The sequence below is a fragment of the Geotrypetes seraphini genome, chromosome 2 (assembly GCF_902459505.1).
Source record: "Geotrypetes seraphini chromosome 2, aGeoSer1.1, whole genome shotgun sequence".
NCBI lineage: Eukaryota > Metazoa > Chordata > Amphibia > Gymnophiona > Dermophiidae > Geotrypetes > Geotrypetes seraphini.
Window position 1 is genome coordinate 86,737,481 of NC_047085.1, and position 22,884 is coordinate 86,760,364.

The 22,884-nt window shown below is 42.8% G+C and overlaps 1 protein-coding gene across 1 annotated transcript in view; it reads right to left on the reverse strand.

Annotated features, from left to right (window-relative positions):
• Positions 1-22,884, reverse strand: part of RALYL (RALY RNA binding protein like) — a 796,461-nt gene that overhangs the window by 697,961 nt on the left and 75,616 nt on the right. The window contains exon 3 of the mRNA XM_033929436.1: positions 11,685-11,767. The gene's annotated coding sequence lies outside the window, so the exon portion shown is untranslated. The remainder of the gene's footprint in view (positions 1-11,684; positions 11,768-22,884) is intronic.

Consider the following 22,884-nt stretch of genomic DNA (forward strand, 5'->3'; position numbering starts at 1 on the left):
AAACTTCGAGTGGAAGAAACTCTGGCAAAAAACATTAAAAAAGGGGACAAATCCTTCTTTAGGTATATCAGTGATAGGAAAAGGAACACAGACGGTATAGTACGCCTTAGACAACCAGACGGAAACTACGAGGTGGCGGATTCAGAAAAAGCAGAACTACTAAATGAATATTTCTGTTCAATCTTCACCTACGAAGCACCGGGACACGGACCACAGTTGAAGGTAAAACAAGACGTGAATGACCCGTTTCAGAATTTTGAGTTCACACCTGGGGACGTCTACAACGAACTGGCAAGGTTAAAGGTAAACAAGGCCATGGGACCGGACAATTTACACCCAAGAGTGCTCAGAGAATTGAGAGATGTTCTGGCGGAACCGTTAGCAGTGCTCTTCAATCTCTCACTAAGTATGGGGAAAGTTCCGCTGGACTGGAAAACAGCCAACGTCGTTCCTCTACATAAAAAGGGTTGTAAGGCTGAGGCTGCGAACTATAGACCGGTAAGCCTCACCTCAATAGTGTGTAAACTCATGGAAACACTAATTAAGTATAAATTAGATACGATCCTGAATGAGGGAAATCTCCGGGATCCCAGTCAACATGGATTCACCAAGGGTAGGTCATGCCAGTCCAATCTTATCAGCTTCTTTGACTGGGTAACAAGACGACTGGACTCAGGAGAGTCCTTGGATGTCATGTATCTGGACTTCAGCAAAGCATTTGACAGCGTCCCACACTGCAGGCTGCTGAACAAGATGAAATTGATGGGATTAAGAGAGACTCTAACTGCATGGGTTAAAGATTGGCTTAGTGGCAGAATTCAGAGGGTGGTGGTTAACGGTACCCTCTCTAAAATGTCGGGGTGACTAGCGGAGTGACACAGGGTTCAGTCCTGGGCTCACTCCTCTTCAACATATTCATTGGGATCTGACTCAAAGGCTTCAAGGCAAGGTAACCTTATTCGCTGATGACGCCAAACTATGCAATATAGTAAACGGCTATAATCTACAGGATGCTATGGAGCAAGACCTGCATACTTTAGAAAGTTGGTCCTCGATCTGGCATCTGGGCTTCAACGCCAAAAATGTAAGGTCATGCATCTCGGTAACGGAAATCCTTGCAGAACTTACACCTGAATGGAGAAACTTTAACCAGGACTACGGCAGAACGAGACTTAGGAGTAATCATCAGTGCTGACATGAAAGCAGCTACTCAATTGGAGAAGGCTTCATCTAAAGCACGGCAGATGATAGGTTGTATCAAGAGAAGCTTCGTCAACAGGAAGCCTGAAGTCATAATGCCATTGTACAGAGCCATGGTGAGACCTCATCTGGAATACTGTGTGCAATTTTGGAGGCCACATTACCGTAAAGATGTGCTCAGAATTGAATCGGTTCAGCGGATGGCCACCAGGATGGTCTTGGGGCTAAAGGGTCTCCCGTACGAAGAAAGACTGAGCAAATTGCAGCTCTACACTTTCGAAGAGTGTAGGGAGAGGGGAGACATGATTGAGACTTTTAAGTACATCACGGGACGGGTCGAGGTTGAAGATGATATCTTTCTTCTGAAGGGACCCTCGACCACAAGAGGTCATCTGCTCAAACTCAGGGGAGGGAAGTTTCGTGGAGACGCCAGGAAGTACTTCTTCACGGAGAGAGTGATTGAGCATTGGAACAAGCTTCCAGTGCAGGTGATCGAGGCATGCAGCATCTCAGACTTCAAGAATAAATGGGATACCTATGTGGGATCCCTACGAGGGTCATGCCAAGGGATAGGGTCACTAGGGTATAGACTTGAAAGAGCGGGTCAGTAGAGTGGCAGTATAATTACAATTAAACTTAAGGGGGTCATTAGACTTAATAAGGAGGGTCAATAGTGTGGGCAGACTTGATGGGCTGTAGCCCTTATCTGCCATCATCTTTCTATGTTTCTAACAAATCAACACCTTCTTACAATTTCCTCTTTGAGTGTAATTAATACAAGGCGAAGCAAAATATTTTCAGTTACAGCCCCTCAGCAATGGAATCATTTGCCTATTCATCTTTGAGAGGAATCAGTATTAGAAAGATTTAAAAGTTCACAAAAAGTTTCCTTTTCGTTGACGCTTTGGGAATTAGTTTAGCACAAATCAACAGATTTACTCTGCTCCTTTATAACTATAATGCAGTGACCTTCAAGAATAAGTATTTCTTTTCCCTTAAATGTTCTTTTCTTATGAAATTGTAGTTCCATCCTTTTGCTCCTCCTTCTAATATATGATGTCTATTGTTTGTTTGTTTATTGAACGTTTCTTTTTGATTATTTTATTAACTGTTTTTTTTAGCACGTAACACTAACGGGTGGTAGAATAGATGTGTAGACTTAGGCATTTCTTTCTTTCTGTCTATCTCCCTGTCCAGCAGCACCCCTTCTCCCTTCTTTTTACCTACCCCCTCTCCAGCAGCACCCCTTCCCTGCTCCCCCTATCCAGCTGTAGCCCTTCTCCCTTCCTTTTACCTCCCCCTGTCCAGCTCACCCCTTCCCTGCTCCCCCTGTCCAGTAGCCCTTCTCTCTTCCTTTTACCTCCCCCCTGTCCAGCAGCATCCCTTTCCTGCTCCCCCTGTCCAGCAATAGCCCTTCTCCCTTCATTTTGTCTCCCTACTGTCTCTCTCAGGCAAGCTCTCCTCCCTTTTACCTCCTGCTCCTTCACAATGCCGAAGAGCTGCAGTCATGTTCCCACACTCTGTCTGTGTGCCTGGCAGCGGTGCCTTGATCCCTAGAGGCTTGGACATTTGCCGTTCGTCAAGGTGCAGGCTGGCTGGAGTGTGGGAGAGGGGAAGCTATTGCCGCGTATATGAATGAGAAGGAAACTGCCGCAGGCTCCTACTGCGCATGCGGCAGCACAGAGTCACGGATCATGGAGGCACACGGATTGACGTGCGCATTCGCACTAAGGGTTTTATTATAGCGGATCTACATCGCTTTGAAGTTATTATAAGAGCATTTTTAACAAATTTTAAATAAAACTTGAAAACTTGGATCAACTAGTCATCTAAGTAGGGAAATGTATGAAACCCTCATGTGCAAAGGGTTGCCGCCACTACCACTAGGCACTTCGTGAAGACCTGAGGAGCAGAGGTGAGTCTGAATGGCAAGACTGTTCCTATGCAGAAACAGAGGTACTTCCTAAGTACAGGTAGGATGGAAATGTGAGTGTATGCTTCTTTTAGATCTAGAGAACAAAGCTAATCTCCCTTCTTCAACAGGGAGTAGGAGGGTTCCCAGAGAGACCATGCAAAATTTCTCCTTCAACAAGTATTTGTTCAGGTCTCGGAGCTCTAGAATGGGTCGAAACCTCCGGTCTTTTTTATTACCAGGAAATATTTTGAGTAGAACCCCTGGCCTCTTCCATACAGAGGAACAGGCTCTATTGTGTTTTGTTGGAGAAGAGCCGAGAGTTCTTAATGAAGGAGGGTCTTCCTTAGATTGTTTGATCCAACGTAGAGCATAGCCCTGAGTGATGACTCGAACCACCCACATGTTTCTTGCATGAGAGATAATTTGCATTCAATGGAGGAAGTGCATACTAATACATCTCATGCATATTCATTGTGAATGTCCTGAAAACTTGACTGGCCAGGTAGACCCTGATGACAAGGTTAAAAACCACTGCTCTAGACCACATTTAGGACTCCTTTTACTAAGGTGCGCTAGCGGTTTTAGCGCAAGCACAAGATTAGCACGCGCTATAGCGCGTGCTAGCTGAAAATGTACCGTCGCCTTAAAAGGAGGTGGTAGCGGCTAGTGTGCGCTATTCTGTGCTTAAAGACCTAACGCACCTTTGTAAAAGGAGCCCTTAGTCTCTCTATATTTTCCCTGATATGACCTTCAAAATGGAACACAACATTTCAGGTAAGGCCAACCTGCAGGATTATTATTTGCTTGTCTTCATATTTTTTGTCATCTCAAATTAGCATGTAAAATTGTGTATTTGAAAAATGCAAAGTTAGTTTTGCTTTGATTATGGCTTCTTTGAGAAATTGCCCTCTGTAATTTGTGACTACATTCCCTACGGACAATTTTTCAGTCAGACACAACACACATAGCTTTGATTATAATCATTAGCATTCTTCCACGTTCCACAATCTTCCCAGCCTCAAGAAACCCTTTTTAACAATGCTGGCAAAAATAATCATATATGAGGGGGTGCTGAAAAGTTCTCAGCCCAACCGAGAATGACATGGAGTTCAATCAATGATCAGAAACAATGTCAAGACATATCCCCTCGTTTACTAAGGTGCGCCAACCGATTAGCGCGTGCTAATTGGTTAGCGCACCTTAGTAAAAGAGGGTCATAGAATTTTGTTTCTGCAAATTAGCATGTAACAAAATAAGATTAACATTCTTTTCAGCTACAGTGGCAAAACAAGTTGTTGGGTTGCGCTGAGAACTTTTCAGCACCCCCTCGAAGTAAAACAATGAAGCTAATTTTGCAAATTTGGGGAGTACATTTTGTAAGGGACTTGAGTGTGTAGAACATTTTACAGGATTAATTAGTCTCTCATAAAACTGTTCAGGGATATACATGCATAAAAAGCAAATGCACAAACAGCTGAATTCACTACTAAATTATTTCTCTAATAAAAGGGCAGAGAGACTGCAGAACTACTTGGACAAGCTCCTATTTGAAACTTCTGTTCCTATTTGAAATTTCTGCTCCTATTTGGAGCTTCTGCATCTTTTGGTTTTATGATTGGTCAGAAAACCTCCTTTAATCATTATATAGGTGTAACTGTTAATTCAAAAACTTTTTATTGACTTGTTCTTGTTGCTTAGTCTTCGGGCCATATGCCTTTACAGTCTCTCACTGTAATTATGATCAAACTTTCAAATGACCTCTACTTCTATAGGAAATGCTCATGTAGGACAGTAGGGAGGATGACAGAAGTTCTGGAGGGTTTGAGGATGGTTTGTGAAGGTGGAGGGTAGGATGTTAGCTGTCAATAAAATATTGGCCTTCACATTGCTAGTTTAGAAGACTCACTAGTGGTGGTCTCCCTTCAGCAATATCAGACAGGCAGTATAACACTAAAGTTACAAGGGCAATGGAATTGCTTCAAAATTCTACTGAATGTATGGTTTATGGTTGTTCATATGCTTGTCATAATAGGGAAAGGGATTGGTATTTGTATACCACCTTTTTGTAATTATACAGCCACATTCAAAGCAGTTTACATACAGGTACTCAAGCATTTTCCCTATCTGTCCCAGTGGGCTCAAAATCTATGTAATGTACCTGGGGCAGTGGAGAATTAAGTGACTTGCCCAGCATGGGGTTTGAACCCACAACTTCAGGGTACTCAGGATGTAACTCTAACCACTGTATCACACTCCCTTCACCACACTGCCTATTTGAAGGAAGCTGCAGAAAATACTGATACGTCCACTTTAGGCACAAACAGATTTTCTTAGTGATGTATACTTTCATAGGGCTTTCATTATCTACTTATTTCTGCTGAAAAAAATATGTCAAGTTCTTGCAAAATTTTATTGTGTCTTTGACTTTGTGCAAAATCTTGTTAAGCCAGAAGAATTAGTCCCACAGGAAAAGAGATAAAGCTAATTTCCTAATATATTAATCACTTCACATGCAAAATATTTTTATGTCTACTAACTACTGTTTTAATTAATTTTAAAGAGCTAATTTAGGTCAATTTCATTAAATTAATTTGAAGTGATAGTTTTGCACAGTAATATGTATTTGGTGACAGGTCTAACTGCCGCTCAAAATTGCATTTTAATCTGATATAGCGCTGAGTTACATTTGAAACTGTACAGGAATCAGCATTCTCATGCAGTTAAAACCTTGCAAATTCAGGGGTCAGTTCTATAAAGGTTGCCCAAATTTGAGTGCTAAAATGCAAGTCGCTTTCCCTGTTGCACGTAAGCATGCCCATTTAAGCCAGTCATTGACCTAGTATAAGATGGCTTGGGGAAATCCACTTCTTAATCCTAGGATAAGCAGCTTAGAATCTGCTTTATTAATTGGGATCTAGCTAGGTACTTGGGACATGGGTTGGTTACTGTTGCAAACAGGATGCTGGGCTTGATGGACCTTCTGTCTCTCCCAGTGTGGCATTTCATATGTTCTTAACTTTAGGTGTACCAATGCAGATGTCAATATTCTGTAATGGAATATGTGCTTAGCACTGGGGCACCTTACAGTGGAAACCCGGTTACAGAGTTACCCCCTAACTTACCACTTGACTGTAAGCTCCAGCCATCCACATAGTGGTGCAAATAACCACAATTACTTTTAGCAGGAACATGCGTAAATTCTAGTATTATGTAATTCACATGCTTATTTGCATGTGCCACCCATGCCTCACCGAAACTCCACGTGCATATCAACAATGAAAATACTAGGCACTTAAACAATGTATATAATCTGGCAATTTATAAAAAGTCATTTATGCAAATGTGTTGTGACTTACCACGTAAATGAATAATACACCAAGATTTACACACATTGGGCTAGATTAAATAAATTGCACTCAAACATCAGTGCTGAAAAAAATCAGCATGTAACCCTATTCTATAATGGATACTCAAAGATAAAAACCCATTAAAGAATTAACATTTTTATAAATGATATTGCTGAAGGGCTGTCGGATAAGATTTACCTCGTTGCGGACGATACCAAAATCTGCAATAGACACCCAGGATGGTGTGAATAACATGAAGAAAAACCTAGCAAAGCTTGAAGAATGGTCTGAAATTTGGCAGCTAAAATTTAATGCTAAGCAATGCAAGGTCATGCATTTGGGCTGCAAAATCCTGAGGGAACGGTACAGTTTAGTAGGTGAAGAACTTATGTGCACAATAGAAGAGTGGTACTTGGATGTGATTGTATGTGATGATCTTAAGGTGGCCAAACAGATTGAAGAGGTGACGGCGAAAGCTAGAAGGATGCTAGGTTGCATAGGGAGAGGTATGGCCAGTAGGAAAAAGAAGGTATTGATGCCCGTGAATAAGACTCTGGTGAGACCTCACTTAGAACATTGTGCACAATTCTGGAGGCCACACCTTCAAAAAGATATAAAAAGGATGGAGTCAGTCTAGAGGAAGGCTCTAAAATGGTGTGTGGTTTTCGTCATAAGGCGTATGGGGACAGACTTAAGATCTCAATCTGTATACATTGGAGGAAAGGCGGGAGAGGGGAAATATGAGACAGACGTTTAAATACCTTGTTACTGCCTTCTTCTTTGAACTGCACTAGTTGCCAGTGGAGGCTCGGATTAAGTTCAAGTTTGGGTGTTTTTGCTATACGTCCAGTCGTCTAATCGCCCAGATTGCTAAGTTGTCCATCTTTATACCCCATTTTCGTCCAAAAATTTGTCCAAGTCAAAAACACCTAGAAAAAGACCTTTTGGACATGGGAGGGGCCAGAAAACTAAGGGACTGGCCACCCAGACATGGCAACAAAGTAGTGGGGCACCTTACAGGGAACTGCTGTGCACTTCACAAAAAGGGTGCCACATAAACATCTCACAACAGCTCCCTTATAGGTCATGGTGAGCCCCCCAAAACACCCCCAGAATCTACCACCCCAATAGTGCTTATGGCTGCAGGAGCCACTTATATGGCAGTACAAAAGGGTTTGGAGGTGCACATATTTGTCCATGAATGCAGTGATTAGGATGGCTTATGGGCCTGGGACCTCCTCTCCATGGTTCACTAACCCACCCCCAAGACCACTTAAGCTATCTCTGTACAGCTCTACTAGGCTTTCCTATGCCAGGCTGCCAGGTGCTGATGTTCTGGAGGCAGATATGTAAAGTTGTTATTATGTTTTTTATGGGGGGGTCAGTGATCACTGGGGCTATGTGTGGGGGTCTGTACTTTGTGTCTGCAGTGCTTATCTGGTCATTTTGGATATATTTTATGGACTTAGACCTGGTTTTAGATGGCCTAAGTCACAACATCCAAGTTCCGTCTAGGCAGTGTTGTAAAACCTTCGGTTATACATGCAGTACAACTAAGTTTAGGACATCCCACGTCCCGTCCAAATCCTGCCCTCACCACTCCTCCTAAAACGCCCCTTTTAGCTCTGGTCGTTCCGCAGCACTGTGAAGGCCTAAGTCATTTTTAAATACGTCTAAAACCCCATTTGATTATCGGCACTTTGACGTTTTTGTTACTGATTGTCCAAGTGCCGATTTAGGCCAATTTTTAGATGTTTTTCTGTTTCGATTATGAGTCCCAAAGCACATATGTCTTTATTCAAACAGAGTAGAAAGAGATAATTTTCAAACAAGCTTTTTTATGCAGGTTAACAACTGTTTACCTGCACTAAGAGTTCTCAAAATTACTTTTCTAATGATGAAAACATATTTGGGAGGGGTGTGAGGCCTAGTGGTTAGAGCTGCTGCCTCAGTTCCCTGAAGTTAAAAATTCAATCCCAGCCTGTTCTTTGTGACTCAGGGCAAGTCACCTAACTCACCATTGCCCTAGGCATAGATGAGTTTGAGCCTGCCCGGACAGATAGGAAAAAATGCCTGATTACTATTCTGTAATTCACCTAGAAACTGACTGATAGTGCAGAATATAAAATCCTATAAATAAATATTTCAGTGGAACATGAGTAAAACAAGTCAAATAAAAAGCAAAGAGCTTTTATTTCATACCCATGTCTGGCATTTCATACTGTTTGCAAAACAAAAAAAATTGACCCAAAGATTCCACAGAGAAAAAAGTCCAAGAGAAACCAAAGAAACACTGTGGAGAGATGATGCTCCTGAAATGGACTTTATTAAAAATAATAATAATAATAATTTTATTCTTATATACCGCCAAATCCATAATAGTTTGAGGCAGTTTACAATAAGAAGAGCTGGACAATCAGAGAAATAGTCATGTATACAGAATAGGAGAGAGAAACTATAAAATCGTAGGTTACAAATCGGTTAAACAGTTTCGTTTTTACTAATTTTCTAAAACTAAAATAGGATGAGGAGCGCATAATGATGTTACCCAGTCAATCGTTCAATTTACCTGCCTGGAAAGCTAGAGTTCTGTTCAGGAATCTTTTAAAACGGCAGGCAATTGCGTAGACTAATAATTATTTTATTTTTATATACCAAACCGCCTAGAACCAAAAATGGTTCTAGGTGGTTTACAACAAATAAGCACAAGTCATACAGTGGAGAAGCTCTGCATGAAACACACTTCAATAACCTTTCCACGTATCTTTCACACTAGGACTAGCAGGGACCCCTGAGGAAGACTCGTTTGTTGAAACATGGACCATGTTGCGTCCGGTGCTCCCAGCGGACTAGGTCCTTAAGGTGTTTATGTGGATTGTTACATATTTATGCATTTTTTATAAAGTCCATTTCAGGAACATCGTCTCTCCACAGTGTTTCTTTGATTTCATACTGTTTGCCCAGTCTCTTAAAATACAGTTTCCAACTCATCTGCACTTTTATCATGTAATCTCATGTTGCTTTTAATCTGAAACAGTAAAAAAAAAAACCAAATTTTATGATTCTATGTCATCAATGGTGACTGGTCACCACTGCACAAAACCGTGCACTACTATTCAAACAGTGTGTCCTATTGCTCAATAAGTATCACTGTACAACAGTTTGCACTATTTATCATCAGGTGCACTACTGAAGAACAATGGTATTGTTTTATAATTAACTAGTGTTTAAGCCCGTTACATTAACGGGTGCTAGAATATATGGCTGTCTGTCTTTCTTTCTTTATGTCTCTCTCCCTGCTCCTGTTTCTTTCTTCCTTTCTTTCTGTCTTTCTCCCTCCTGCAATTTTTTTCTCTCTCTCCCTGGCACCCTTTGCCTGTCTGTCTTTATTTCTGTGTCTCTCTGGTCCCCTGTCTGTCTTTATTTCTGTCTGTCTCTCTCCCTAGCCTCCTTTGTCTGTCTGTATTTCTTTCTGTGTCTCCCCCCCCCCCCCACTTTCCTTTGCAGAAGCAGCAGTGCTATTTCCCTTCCCCTCCAGATCCCTGTGAAGTAGTAGCAGCATTTCCCCCCACCCACCCCCCATTCCCTTCTCTCCCCCCCCCCCCACTTTCCTTTGCAGAAGCAGCAGCGGTATTTCTCTTTCCCTCCAGGTCCTTGCTGAAGCAGTAGCAGCATTTTCCCCCCCCCCCCATTCCCTTCTCTCCCCCCCACTTTATTTTGCAGAAGCAGCTGTGATATTTCCCTTCCCCTCCAGATCTCTGAGAAGTAGTAGCACCATTTCCCCCCACCCACCCCCCCCATTCCCTTCTCTCCCCCCCCACTTTCCTTTGCAGAAGCAGCAGCGGTATTTCTCTTTCCCTCCAGGTCCTTGCTGAAGCAGTAGCAGCATTTTCCCCCACCCACCCCCCATTCCCTTCTCTCCCCTACCACCACTTTCCTTTGCAGAAGCAGCAGCGGTTTTCCCTTCCCCTCCAGGTCCCTGCTGAGTAGTTGAAACATTTTCCCCCACCCCCCATTCCCTTCTTACCTTGAGCTGCCCTGCTCCGTTCGGCTCCTCCCCCTTCCCTTCCCGTGTGCTGGCCTGCTGCGGCTGAAGGTTTTTTTCGGCGACTCCTCCTGTTAAAACTCCCCCCCCCTCCTCCTCCCGCAACCGCTCCTGTTCAAAGCGGCCTGCTGAGGTTCGCGGCCGCTGTAACGAACCTCGCAGGCCGCTCTCCAACTCGGTAGCATGTTCCCTCTGACGCGATTGCGTCTGAGGGAACGTGCTACCATGTGGAGAGCGGCCTGCGAGGTTCGTTACAGCGGCCGCGAACCTCAGCAGGCCGCTTTGAACAGGAGCGGTTGCGGGAGGGGGGGGGAGTTTTAACAGGAGGAGTCGCCGAAAAAAACCTTCAGCCGCAGCAGGCCAGCACACGGGAAGGGAAGGGGGAGGGGCCGAACGGAGCAGGGCAGCTCAAGGTAAGAAGGGAATGGGGGGTGGGGGAAAATGTTTCAACTACTCAGCAGGGACCTGGAGGGGAAGGGAAAACCGCTGCTGCTTCTGCTGTTGCAGGAGGATTTGGGGGGGGGGATTCTTGAGCGGCGGCAGGACCATGAGGCGGGATTGAGTTTTTCGGCTTCCCCTATCTGGGGAAACCGCCGTGCCGAACTGAGCTGCGGTGGGGCCGTAGTAAGCGCGGGGCATGCTGCAGTCTTGGCGGCCACGGACATACGGATCATGGAAGCACGCTGATAAGACTGCGCATGCGCCGCCTACGGTTTTATTATATAGATTGTATTATTAATGAGAATAAGGTGCACTACTGAGCAGTTGGACTATTTGAGCAACATGGTACACTAGTGATGACACGGACTTCCAAATTGGAAAAAAATAATGAAAAACTAAACATTTAAAATGAAAAAGCTCATAAATGACACAGGAAACAAAACAAAACTTTATAGCCTGTATATCCCTTTTCATTGCTACAATTCTTTGGCTCAGTTGTAAACCCCTGTAATTCCAAGCACAAAGCAGGCCAACCAACCACAGAGGCTACTTTTGATCTCCATAAAATAAGATGTAAGTTTTATTACGATAATGGCCACTGGTACTTTGTATTTCATTGTTATCTCTAGTACAAGTCTATTTTCTCATTTCTGCAGGATTAAATCTGTATGAATTGGTTTGAATTCTACGAGAATTATTGCTCAAGGAAAATGAACAATCAGTAAAGGTTCCATACCTTGCTGTCTCACAGCAGTAACTGTGCTGATCTGAAGCACATTCAAGATGAACAGTGCAGCACAGTGCCTCACACCACAGGACCTAGAACAAAAAAGAAGGGAACGAGGACAGGAGGAAAGGAGAAGGGAAAGGAGAAGGGCAGAAAGGAGCTGATATTAAATTGTGCTGTACATAAAACAGAATAATAAATACTACCTGAATCAAATGTAATGAAAATTTTCTCATAGAAAAAATGGTAAAAACCTTGATTAAGTTTGATCCCCTGTGAGTTACACTGAACGGTTATAAATATAAAAAATGCTCAGTGTCAGAACATCGCTTCTTCTATTCATAACTGACATGTTCATAAAATCAAGCTGCTTATGAAAATATAAGCCTTATACTGTATTTTATTTCTCTATTTATATTAACATCTCTTGAACTAGATTTGCTATATGTGGAGGGCCATTTTTGAAAGGGCATCTGTCCGACTTTGGACAATTCCCAAAAGACGTCCAAAGTCGGAGACAGAGAAACAGCCATTTTCAAACCCAGCCTGGCAACATCACAAGACATCCGACTTTATTTACCATTTTCGAACAAAAAAACTGCTAAGTTGAAAACGTCCTAATGCAGACCACTTGCATGTGGGAGGGGACAGCATCATAATGGACTGGCCACACAGACAAACCAATAGAGCAGTGGGGCACCTTAAAGGGCACTGCTGTGAACTTCACATAGCGGGTACCATATACCCCTTATAATTTATGGTGAGCCTTACAAAACTCTATAAAACCTACTATACCCAATAGCCTTTATGGATGCAGATGGCACCGATATGGCAGTATAGTAGGATTTTGCTGGGCTCACACTTTCTACCATAAATGTAGTAGTTAGAATGGCTTATGGACTTGGGTCTTACTCTCTATGGCTCATTAGCCCACTCACTAGACTACTTAAGACACCTGTGTGATGCTCTATTAGGATTTCCCATTCCAGGTGCTGCTGTTCTAGAGACAGGTATATACTGTTTCATTCAGATTTGGGGGAGATGGGAGGGATCAATGACCACTGGGGTAGTGTAGCAGGTCATTACTTAATCCCTCCAGTGGTCATCTGCTCAGATTGGGTACCTTTTTGGCACTTTAGATGCTCGTAAAACAGGTCTAGCTCAGAACATCTAAGTTCCACCCAGGATGTCGTAAGAAAGGTTCAGTTATCGCTGCAAGATGTCCAAGTCTAAGCCTGCCCAGAGCACAAATTCAACAAGTCCCTTTTACTCTTGGACACACAGCAGGTAGAACAGCTTGCAAGACATCCAGAAAGATGGTTTTGAAAACTGGCCTTTGGACTTCCTGGCGATTAGGACATCCAAGTGCCGATTTATGCTGTTTTTTGGACATCTTTGAGGTTTGAAAATGTCCCTAACAGTAATATACAGTAATATAGAAGCATACCAAGTGATGGCTCGCCTAACTACCTATTGTGTATTCTGTGTGTGCACTGCACTTGTACCTCTGGAGAGTAGTTGGGGGATGCAGGTGCAGATTGTGGGTGGGGGAAGGGTATTTTTTGGAAGTCAGGTAAATTGCAGGCTGATGGGGCACAGTTGTGAGGTTTACATTTGGGGGAATGGGAGCATAGTGGAGCTGGAGGCAGTCTGCAGGATGGTGGGGCAACTGAAGGGCTGTTTTATGGGTGCAACTGTGTGCAGCGTGAAGGGGCAGTTGCAAGATGGGCAGTTGTGTAGGGGTACCTTTGGGTAATGGGGCAGTTAGCAATGGAGTATTTTTTGATAAGGGGCAGTTAGCAGGGTGGTGAAGCAATTTATAGGGGGTAGCAGCTTAATGGTTAGTGCAGTAGGTTGAGATCCTGGGGAAATAGATTCTATTACAGCTCCTTGTGACCCTCAGCAAATCACTTAACCTTCCATTGTTCCAGGTACAGAACTTAAGACTATGAGTCCACTAGGGATAAAGAACATGAGTGCATATAATATGTACAGCACTGTGTACATCTAGTAGACGACACAGGCCATCTAGGAAGAAGGAATCCGCGTCCCTCAAGTCATCTACTTAGAGGAAAGGGGGAGGGGGCATTGGAGGCAGGGGGAGGTGTACGGCTGGGAGGTCACATGGCAGCGGGAGAGAGTGGGCATCTCTCCCACTGCAGAAGGGGTGTGCTGCCAGGCAGCGGCAGGCGTTTCTTGGCAGTGGGAGAGAATTGGCATCTCTTCCACTACTGGGGGGGGGCAGGGATTGTTGGTTGGCAGTGGGAGAGATTGAACATCTCTCCCGCTGTTGTTGTTTTTTTTTTGGGGGGGGTTATGCATTTTTTCTGCGCATGTGCCCATCATTATCAACAGTGTTGGGCACATGCAAATTCAGTGAATCTTCGCTGCTGTCTGCCGACCTCATTTGCATGCACAATTTTTTGAGAATGTCTCGCTTTTTACAATTCGCTAGCAAAACGGCTGCATTAGCAGACTGTCCCTTTTTAATGCAGTTTTTGAGAATCCTGGCCTCAGTGAGTTCCTTCTCTAGAGTGCTATCCTCTGTCTATTCTGAGGGGCCTCTAGCTTCTTTCACTACTAGATTTTTCTAGGGTGTGGCCTCAATGGCTAGCACCAGTCTGTGTCATGAGGGCATACACATAAGATTAGTAAATCTTCCTGTGGCCATAGTATTAGAAGGCTATTTTCTGACTGTTTTTTCACATAATTTTTGTACTTTTCCTCTCTGCAGCAACAGGCGATTGAGAATAATTACACTTAATCATGAGGCCAATTTTCAATATCGTAAGTAGAGTGAAAAACAATCACTCTGTAGTTGCATTTCAGTTCATTTTTAACCTAAGTTGTGCTTTTCACCTTTTAGCTTCTTGTATTGCTTATAATCAGTATCTGATGAGCTTACAACACATTTAGGGCCAGATTCTATAAACAACGCTTGTATCGGCAGCCACCAATTGCATGTCAATCACATATAGGCACCGTTCATAGAATTGCAGCTTTTTTGTTTTTTTACAAGCATTTTAAAGCCCTACATTTAAGACACTGTTCTCATGCCTATGCACACCTAAGGCCACTTCCGGTGCAAACGACATACCCCTAGGCAGCCCTATGCACCTCCATAAGTGTGAGACCAGCACCTTAGAATGATGCCATCAAATTTTAAAAAATGTAACCCCTGGTTAGTTAGGCAGTGGAAGGGAGCCCACCATCACCTAACTCTGAAGCCCCCCCCCCCCAATATCTCTCTTATCTCCCCCTATGCTCCTTCCTGTGAACTCCATTCATCGGGTAAGCCCCTCTTATCTGTACCCTTCTCCTCCACTGCCAACTCCAGACTCTGTCCCTTCTTTCTTGCTGCACCGTATGCCTGGAACAGGCTGCCTGAATCAATAAGTCATATTCAAATCCAAGCTACAAGCCCACTTTTTTGAAACTGCTTTCAACTCTTCAATTCCTCTACCATATCTCTCCAACCCTGAGATGTCTTGCCTGTCAAATTAGATTGTTAGCTCTTCTGAACAAGGACTATCTATGTTAGCTGTACAGCGCTACGTACGCCTTGCAGCGCTATAGAAATGATAAATAGTAGTAGTAGTAATGTCATTTATAGAATTTGGGCCATATGATATTACAAATTAGCCACCCCCATTAAGCTGCACTAGAGGTTTTTAGTGTGCTCCAGTGAAGTAGGTGCTCCGACATTCATAGGAATTCTATGAGCATTGGAGCATTTACCATGCTGTCCCGCACTGAAAACCTCTAGTACAGCTTGATAAAAGGGGGGGGGGGGTAAGATTGCTATTTTACAACAATGGGGTTTAATGATTTTAAATTAAAGGGTGACCATTTATTTGAGACTTATTAAACCACTTTTAACAGACTAGCAGGACAAAGTGGTATACAGGCTAAAATATATAGGACCCTTTTACCAAACTGCAGTAAAAAGTAGCCTTATCGCATCCTTATGCAGGCATTCCCATGTGCTAAGGTCATTCCTAATGTCAGGTTAAAATTACCAATTTTTCTATTTTTTCTATTAATGACCACACACAAATTATTCCATGAATGTGTGGCCATTAGGGCATGAGCCCCTAACACCACCCATTATGTAGGTGGCAATAACTCACTTGCTAACTATGCATTAAACAGGTGGAGGGGCATAATCGAAAGGGATGTCTAAGTCCGTTTACGTCCATCTCGCAAGTCGTCCAAAGTTAAAAAGAGCCTAAGACACATTTTTGAAAGATACGTCCAACTTTTTTTTACTTTCGAAAATCGTCTAATTATACGTCCTGCCGATCTGATCGTCCAAGCCACTAAATCATCTATCTTTATTCCACATTTCCGTCCAACTTTCCGTCCAAGTCCAAAACGCCTAGAACAAGCCCTGTTGGATGTGGGAGGGGTCTGCAAAGTGATGGACTGCACACCCAGACATGCCACCTAAATAGTGGGGTACCTTAGAGGGCACTGCTGTGAACTTCAAAAAAAGGGTTCCATGGCATCTCCTCACTACAGCTCCCTTACAGGTCACAGTGAACCCCCCAAACCACCTCCAGAAACCCCTAGACCCACTTATCTACCACCCCAATAACCCTTATGGCTTCAGGAGTCACTTATATGCCAGTACAAAAGGGTTTTGGGGGTGTATAGGGCAGTGCACATGTTTCAGTATCAATGCAGTGATAACAGGGGCTTATGGGCATGGGTCCTCCTCTCTATGGGTCCCTAACCCACCCCCAAGATGGCTTAAGCTGCCTCTGTGCTGGACGACTAGGCTTTCCTATGCCCGGTTGCCAGGTGATGATGTTCTGGAGGCTGAAATTTAAAGTTGTGAATAAAATATTTATGGTGTTGGGGGGGTTGGTGATCACTGGGGTAGTGTGTGTGTGGGGGGGTCTGTGTTATGTGTTTGCAGTGCTTATCTAGTGAGTTTAGGTGGGTTTTTGTGACTTAGACCATGTTTTACATGGTCTAAGTCACAACGTCCAAGTTCCGTCGATCCTGGGCTGTATAACTTTCGGTTATACATGCTGCACGACTAAGTCTAAGCCGGCCCATGTCCCGCCCAACTCCCACCCTCAACACGCCTCCTGAAATGCCCCGTTTAGCTTTGGACGTTGAGCGGCACTATGAAGGCCTAAGTCGTTTAGAAATACATCCAAAACCCGTTTTTATTTTCGGCGCTTGGAAGTTTTTGAGAAATGTTTAGGCTTAGGCTGTTTTTTGGACGTTTTTCTCTTTTGATTATGAGCCCCTTAGCATGCAGCGATGCCCCCAAGCACTAATTAGCACAGAACATTCCCATTCTCAAATCTCAGACCAACCCCAAGTGCTACAAAATAAATTTAAATTTTTTGCATGTGGGTAGCATGTGTACATATAAAAATTAACACAGGATGCTTGAGTGCACTCCACAGTAACCTCCCTTTTACAAAACTATAGCATGGTTTTTAACGCTGGCCACGGCAGTAACAGCTCTGATGCTCATAGAATTCCTATGAGCCTCGGAGTTGTTACCGCCACAGCTGGCGCTAAACACATCAATTAGAAAACTAATCATTTGAACATCCAAATAGAGAATATTTCCAGATAAACAACAGTGGAGAATAGTTTGGAATGATTTTGAAGCCTGAATCAAAAGGAACTTTTCAAGGAGAGTGGTTAAAAAAAGACAAAATTAAATTGAGTAAAAATAAATTGGCATGGGGAGAATTTGTGTCAAATTGTTTCCCACAGATAAACAGCTGACCTAGTATTTCCCCAATGCAGCTTAGTGGAACAGTATAGCTTCTTTCCAAAAAGTTTATGAATATTCCCATAAATGCCACAGGGAATGACACAAAATTTTAAAAAATTTGGAAGCACACCCCTAATAGTAGAGAAGCAGGCTGAGAACTAGGGAAACCTGGTTCAAATCTTACTGCAGCCCTTTTTGATCTTGGACAATTCATTTAACCCTCAACTAATACCCAATCTGTTGATCAAATCAGGAAGGATTCCAGAAGACTGGAAAGTGGCGAATGTTATGCCGATCTTCAAGAAAGGTTCGAGGGGAGATCCGGGAAACTACAGACCGGTGAGTCTGACCTCGGTACCGGGAAAGATGGTAGAGGCGCTGATAAAGGACCACATTGATCACTTTGACGGACACAATCTGATGAGGACCAGCCAGCACGGTTTCAGCAAAGGAAGATCTTGCTTGCTGCATTTTTTTGAGGGCGTAAACAGGCAGATAGACAAGGATGACCCGGTCGACATTGTATATCTGGATTTTCAGATGGTGTTCAACAAGGTTCTGCATAAATGACTACTTCAAAAAATTGCGAGCCATGGAATCAAGGGTGAAATACGTGGATTAAAAACTGGCTGGAGGATAAAAAACAGAGAGTAGGGGTAAATAGACAATACTCGGACTGGAAAAGCATCAAGAGTGGAGTGCCGCAGGGTTCGGTGCTTGGACACATGCTCTTCAACATATTTATAAATAACCTGGAAATTGGTACGACAAATGAGGTGATTAAATTTTCAGACGATACGAAGTTATTCAGAGGAGTGAAGATGCAGGAGGATTGTGAAGACCTGGAAAGTGACATAAACACACTCGAGAAATTGGCCGCGACATGGCAAATGAGGTTTAACTTGGATAAGTGTATGGTGATGCATATCAGTATCAAAAATCTTATACACAAATACAGGATGTCCGGTGCAGTACTTGGAGAGACCCTCCAGGAAAGAAACTTGGGAGTACTGGTCAACAAGTCAATGAAGCTGCCTGCGCAATGCACGGCGGCAGCAAAAAGGGCGAACAGAATGCTAGGAATGATTAAGAAGGAGATCACGAACAAATCAGAGAAGGTTATCATGATGCTGTACCGGGCCATGGTATGCCCTCACCTGGAATACTGTGTCCAGCACTGGTTGCTGTACATGAAGAAGGACACAGTACTACTTGAAAGGGTCCAGAGAAGAGCGACTAAATTGTTAAGGGGCTGGAGGAGTTGCCGTACAGTGAGAGATTAGAGAAACTGGGCCTCTTCTTCCTTGAAAAGAAGAGACTGAGAGGGGACATGATCGAAACATTCAAGATAATGAAGGGAATAGACATAGTAGATAAAGATAGATTCTTCACCCTCTCCAAGGTAGAGAGAAAGAAAGGGCACTCTCTAAAGTTAAAAGGGGATAGATTCTGTAAAAACATAAGGAAGTTGTTCCTCACCCAGAGAGTGGTAAAAAACTGGAACACTCTTCCGGAGGCTGTTAATAGGGGAAAACACCCTCCAGGGATTCGAGACAAAATTAGACAAGTTCCTGCTGAACCAGAACGTACGCAGGTAAGGCTAGTCTCAATTAGGGCACTGGTCTTTGATCTAAGGGCCACCACGTGAGCGGATTGCTGGACACGATGGACCACTGGTCTGACCCAGCAGCAGCAGTTCTTATGTTCTTTTTGCCTCTTATACAAACTTAGGTCCACTTTTATCAAGATGCATTAGGGTTTTTTATGCTGGCTGCTGTGGTAAAAGCTCCGATGCTCATAGGAATCCTATTAGCATTGGAGCTTTTACTGCTGCAGTGGGCAATAAAAAACTAACGCAGCTTAATAAAAGGGACCTTAGGGTGTTAGAATCTGGTCTTAGTGCATATTAATATGGTACTTTCCCATATGCTAAGCCCAGATCTGATGCAGCATATTTTTAAAACATTTTTCTTTTTTTTTTGCAGGTCATGTGCATGTGTTGGTATTACCCACAAAAAGCTAATAGGAGCACTTACTGGCTCCAACTTAGAGATGTTAAGTGCTTCCGCATTAACCCTCTGTTCACTAGTTAGTTCATGCTAATTCTAGCACACTAGCTGGTTAACATTTCCATGCCCATGGCATGCCCCCTCCCCAAAAAATTAGTTTTGGGGAATATTAGGTAATGTGCAGGTTACCACGTGGTAACAGGCAAAATAGCACAAAACACTTCAATGCACTTTGCAGAAGCCTGTTTGTGCATGCTAAGTGCATATTAAGGACGTAAAGCCCTTTAGAAAAAGGGTCCCTTACATAGTAAGTCTTCCAGGGAGGGAAACAACCTACTGTACCTGAATGTTCCTTCCTCTTACTTAAAGATGAGAAAAAGTGTGAATTAAATCCAAAATTCTTTCCCCTATGTTAATTACAAAAGGGCTTCTTTAACCTGTGGCTGAAAAGGGACAGGTTTAGATGAGGGGATTGGTAAATATGAAAGAATGGGATATTATTTTCAAATCCATGCACATATGTTTGATGGATAAATTTTCAGGGCAGAATTAAGCCATAGACCCTAGACATGGGCCTAGGATCTTAATATTTAGGAGGGTATTTTTAAAATTTTAAAGTAAGGATGTCAAATGGCATCCCACAGCCCAATGCAGAAAAAAAATATACTTAGAACATAAGAACATAAGTGTTGCCTCTGCCGGGTCAGACCAGGGGTCCATCGTGCCCGGCAGTCCGCTCCTGCGGCGGCCCCCCAGGTCCATGACCTGAAAGTGTTCCCTACCTAACCTAAAATATCCATACCCTATTCGCTCAATGTACGGTAAACCTCTATCTGTACCCTGTTATCCCCTTTGCTTCCAGGAAGTCATCCAGTCCCTTTTTGAACCCCAGAATTGTACTCTGTCTTATTACCTCTCCGGGAAGCGCGTTCCAGGTGTCCACCACCCTCTGAGTGAAGAACCGCCTTGCATTCGTTATGAATCTGTCTCCTCTCAGTTTTTCTGAATGACCTCTTGTTTTAGTTGTCCCTGCTAGTCTAAAGAATCTGTCCCTCTCCACCTTCTCTATGTCTTTCATGATTTTATAAGTTTCTATCATGTCCCCTCTCAGTCTCCGCTTCTCCAGGGTAAAGAGCCCCAGCCTGTCTAACCGTTCGGCATATGAAAGGTTCTCCATACCCTTTATCATCCTCGTTGCCCTCCTCTGGACCCTTTCGAGTATTGCCATGTCCTTCTTGAGGTATGGCGACCAGTATTGGACGCAGTATTCCAGATGTGGGCGCACCATTGCTCGATACAGTGGCAGGATAACTTCTTTTGTTCTGGTAGTGATACCTTTTTTGATAATGCCCAACATTCTGTTCGCTTTTTTTGAGGCCGCTGCACATTGTGCCGCCGGCTTCATTGTGATATCTACCAATACCCCCAGATCTTTTTCTTGGCTGCCTTCCCCGAGTACCCTCCCTCCCATCGTATAGCTGTACATGGAGTTCCCCTTCCCTATGTGCAAGACCTTACATTTCTCCACATTGAAGCTCATCTGCCATTTTTTTGCCCACTCACTCAGTTTGTTCAGGTCATTTTGCAATTCTTTGCATTCTTCAACAGTTCTGGCCCTGCTGGAGAGTTTTGTGTCATCCGCGAACTTGATAACTTCGCACTTTGTCCCCGTTTCTAGATCATTAATAAATATATTGAACAGCAATGGTCCCAGCACTGACCCTTGCGGAACACCACTTGTGACCCCTATCCAGTCAGAGTAGTGCCCCTTTACTCCTACCCTCCTACTTAATTGACTAGCATATATCATCTTGAAGAACTGCAGAACTGGTGAATAAAAAGACAGTTTCAGAAGAGATTCACCTATTTTTGTAAGTATAACTCATGCTATAATAGGCTAAAATATATTCATGCATCCAACACTCAATGGATTTATGAACCTACTACTGATATAACTTAGATGTTCCTGCCTTGGAGAGTAAACATTAGAGAAATGGTTTCAATGAGGTGAATTCTGTGGTCAGAGGACACATTTAGCAGTAAATAACTGATAAAATAGGTTATAAATTCACAAATGCTCTTTCATTATGAAAAAGAAAACAGAAAACAGAGCAGACAAACTGGTTTTCTTCAAAATTCATCAGGTAGCAATGGTTGTATTAGCAAGATCAAGAATAGCAAAGGGAAAATTTTGTCCAAGAAGGGGGAAATACTAAACTAATCTAATACAATGCTTATATTTCATAAATACCTTACTAGTTCACTATGGAATGCATCAAAAAGAATCTGGGCATAGCCAGCACACAGTATAATTGTGACCTTCTTCAGTTCAAAACTTTCTAAAATAGCATATACCCATTAAGATATCTCAAATTAGAGAATGACACGGGGATAAATTTTTCCCCATCCCCAGGGGAACTCATTTTCCCGACCCAGTGAGTTATTTTCTTGTCCATGCCCCATTCCTGCAAGCTCTGTCTACATCTGCACAAACCTCGAACACTTCAAAATCATAAGTTTTCGAGGCCTGTGCAGTTAAGGCAGAGCTTACAGAAATGGGACAGAGACAGCAACAAAACTTGAGGGGATAGGATGGGGAAATTGAGTTCTTGCAGGGACGGGGGAAAATTTTGTCCCCGTGTTATTCTCTATCTCAAATACATGGGTGATCAGCACAATTTTTGAGTGCTTTATGTACCAAAAATTAAGATTCAGAACTATGTACATTAATGACTCATACATATGTTCACAATAAAAAAATCTAGAGTAATAATAATAATAATAATTTATTTCTTATATACCGCTATACCAAGAGTAGATATTGAAATCATATTGAAATCACAGTTTGCTATTATAAGAAGCATTCAAAATCTTGAAACAATGGCAGGTTTATGTGGGATTCCTGGACAATTTTATCAATGTTTTTGTTACAGGGTGAGCTTGTTCTAACAAATTCATTAATAAGATTGTGTTCGTCCCTGAATTTCTGTGATAAACACTAATAAGGTTTATCTCTTAAAGTAATTTGATTTTTATCTTTATTCTATTTTTTTAACTTCATTTAGTTTTTAATGCCAACAAAAAGTGCAATACAATTTATATACAAATAATGACAATCAACCAAGCTCCCACATTCTATTTTTCTTGATTATTATACAATTATAATACTTGCCCAGTGTTTTTCTACAAAAGTCACATTATTTCTGATGACTATTTTGTGCATTGGTTCAGAATTCCCTATGCCTTGTTATGCTTACTGAATTCAACAGGTATGTCTTCCCTTGTCCTGTTCTGTAGCTTATTATGCAATTTCTCTTGGAATATAACATATGCTTCAAAGACCAATACTTGGGGACATATAAAATCCAGTTCACAAGAGGCTTTCTTCACTGTTCTGGACTAGAGAGTTGCACAGGGACAGAAATCCCACCCATCCCCGCCAGGATCCTCTCCGTCC